The following is a 3371-nucleotide window of genomic DNA, read 5'->3' as shown; positions in this document are numbered from 1 at the left end:
CTTGTTAAATTTAGCTCAAATTGGAAGTGAAGTTATTTTATTTACGTACAATTCACCATTTTATTGTCTTTGTTTTAATTTGAAGAGTAACCCTTCCTAAGAGTTCTACTTCCTGTTTCACACTAGCTAATTCTCTTAGCTGTTCCTCTTTTTATTTCTCCCAAAATGTTTGTGGAGTGTGTTGTCAGTTCAATTTTTAGAATCGGTATTTGTGTAGCTTTTAGAGACCTGAAGAAAATAAAATATATCCGTTTTCTATTCTTTTTCTTCTTTTTTTCATAGCTATGCTGACTGTTAGTGTTAGCATGCCATTTCCGTCCAGATCAGAAAGCCAAAGAGAAGTTCACATAAAAGCGTAAAAAAGTCCTCCAAACTGACGGGAACTTCTGTGTGGAAAGACTAATAAAAGCGTCAAATAATGTGGTAAGTACACCTGGGTTCTAAAACTGGGCATTATAGTTCATAGCATGCAAGAATATTCAGAATTAAACGAGCGAATTAAATAGGATAAGTAGAAGTGTTGACGTGGATGTGTCAGGGCCCTTAGATTTTAGCCCCATATTATTTTTTTTAACAGCAAATATGATGTTAGTCATTTCTCGAAATATGAAATATGAACCTTGTAAAAATTAAAATTTTTGAGTACTATTTATGAACCCACTATTTTGATTTATAAAAAAAAAAAAAAAAAACATACATTTACGTCATCTCCCTTACCACCATTTTTTAAGTGACAAGCTGTTAAGACGCAGTGCATTCTGGTCCCTCTGCATTCACCTTTTTGGGGTTATGTCCGAAAATTCCTTCACTATTCACTAAACAGTGCACTATATAGTGCGTTGGCCATTGCGTAGTCCAGTGCTCTCTGAATCTACAATTCCAAATCCAGTCCCCTAGAAATTTCCCAGAATTCTCTGCTAAAACTAGTGTGCATCGATGCTCACTAGATTTGGAAAAATGGACCACAATCCATTGTGTTAAAACAATTTTGGCAGGGGGAAAAAATAAACACGTATTTAAATGTGTGTGTTTTTAATCTACCACCAAAGATTTCATCACCAGAACATAGTGGATTCAAAAATAATCATGATAAAATGCTTGTGTTGATTAAGTTTTCCCTTTGTGAAATATGTGACATACGGAAGCTGAAATTGGCCTACCCTACTTTTAACCATTTTCTTCTGATAACAACACAGTACATCTTGTTATCACATCAAGATTCGATCTGGACCAAAATCATTTTTCCAGTCTGTTGGGGGGTATGGAGGAAATTTGGACGTAGCCTATGTCGGTGTTAAGGTTCCTCCTGGTGGTGGATAATTCTTGCAATAAAATCTTCTTTTAGACGTCTTCTTAAATAAAACACTTAAACTTGTTGCTTATCACCTTTCTCCTAATTACCATCCATGATTATGAACAGATCTGACATTACCTTTAAAACTTACCGTATTTTTCGGAGTATAAGTCGCAGTTTTTTTCATAATTTAGCCATGGATTCGACTTATTTGTGTGTGTGTGTGTGTTTTTAAGACATCAAAAGGGTCATATATTTGTTATTTTCCCAGTAAACACCAGTTGTCTTTTAGCAGTTGTTTCCTCTAACAACTTCTAGAGGGCGCTGCATCCGAAGTATTTGCTGCTGATGGTGGCAGAAGAAGTGTCGTCCAAAGCAAACATGGAAGGCAATCTGACTGTTTTCCTCTTAAACTTTGATATTTTTCTTATACAGATCAAAAGATTTGTATTTTCTTTCTTAATCTTTTTAGCTACACTGGGCTTGGTAGATTTGTTCTGAAACATTAGACATTTCTCCCAAAAGTGTGAATTATATTCCAGAGTGACTTATATAAGTTTTTTTTCTTCTTGATTAGACATTTTGTGACCTATACTCCGGTAAGACTTATACTCCGGAGAGTACGGTAGGTAAAAATCTGTTTTTTACTTGAGAAAGCTTAAGAATTCAAGTATGCTAAATTATCCCCATGTTTTCAGATTGTGAATGTTTTACAATACCAGTCTCATCCCCCCCTTTTTTTTAATTTAAATTCTTTCTTGGTGTAATCAATCGGCCATTTTATCAAAAATTTCATTCAGATAGTAAGACTTTAACAAGGGAAAAAGTAACAGAAAGAAAGAGAACTCCACAGTTCTTTTTAATAAAAAAGAGACTTTACATTTTTATTTTTAATGTAAAAAAATAGGTCCAAGTCACAACATAAGATTAGTGGTGAAAGTTGTGCATTGGAACACACTGACTGCTGCCAGTATTTCTATAAACAAGCTTATACAGTACATTCTCTTTTTGGGACACAACTGTGTTAAGGAATATCATAAAATAGACAATTGTAAAATAGCTAAGACACAGCCAAGCCCATCAATCTGTAAATAATAAATACCTCATTGTGAGGAAAGAACCCTTGCAAAGGACGCACAGGAAATGTTCCTACAACTCGACACATGAAATAAATATTAGCTTTTCCTCCAACACGCTTGATCTTCGTAGCTCGTCATCTAACGAGACATTTATGAACTATGAACAATTCACGTCGCCCATCTGTACTTGCAAACTACACAGTATAACAGCAGCGCACGCCTTTTTTTTCTTCTGTTCCTGATGTTTGTAGATCCGTTCATGTTGTTGTCAAAGAACCGTCACTTCAAAACAATCGCTGTCCGATGCTCTTAAAAGACAACACGTCCTGTTCTCGTTTGGCAATCGCCACGTCTACAGAAAGTAAGAGGGACAGATTTAGGATGCGGCACCATGAAATATTGTCATGTAAAGCAATCGAATGCTAGAAATATTATGCAACGACTCTGATTCACAGCTATGCCTCTCTGTTAAAGAATTTATCTATCTGGTTAAAGTAAACATATTCATGCGAAAAATTCAGAGTGATTTGGTTTGTGAGAGAAAAATCAACAGTTTTATGTGAAAATGTTTTACCTTTGGATACGTCATACAGCTGGAAAATATTTACATTAGTATACATTATTCTTTTCATATTTTTAATCTATTGATGATAACAAAATTATGTAACCTCTTTAATTTTATTTTGAAAAAGAAAAAAACACAAGGGAATTGTACCTCGTTGTGTGGTAAACGGTGATGAAAGTCCACCATTTCTGAAACTAACTTTTCGGATCTTGTTGTGTAGAGTTGTCTGGGGATCTGTGGAGGCATAAAGCACAGAAGTTCAGAGTTGGCCGGGTTTCATTTGAGGGCACATTCAGACCGGGACAATTCATTGGAATTATTGGCCAGAGAATAGTGGAAACTGTCACCTATACCTGCTTGGTTTTGCTTTCACATTGCACTTTTGGGAGAGGACCTAACCAAGTATTTTATTTGATTTTTTTTTTTTTTTTTT

This window comes from Oryzias melastigma, linkage group LG22, assembly GCF_002922805.2.
Source record: "Oryzias melastigma strain HK-1 linkage group LG22, ASM292280v2, whole genome shotgun sequence".
Classification (NCBI taxonomy): Eukaryota; Metazoa; Chordata; class Actinopteri; order Beloniformes; family Adrianichthyidae; genus Oryzias; species Oryzias melastigma.
The sequence above is the reverse complement of the archived record's forward strand: the minus strand, read 5'-3'. Positions refer to the sequence as shown.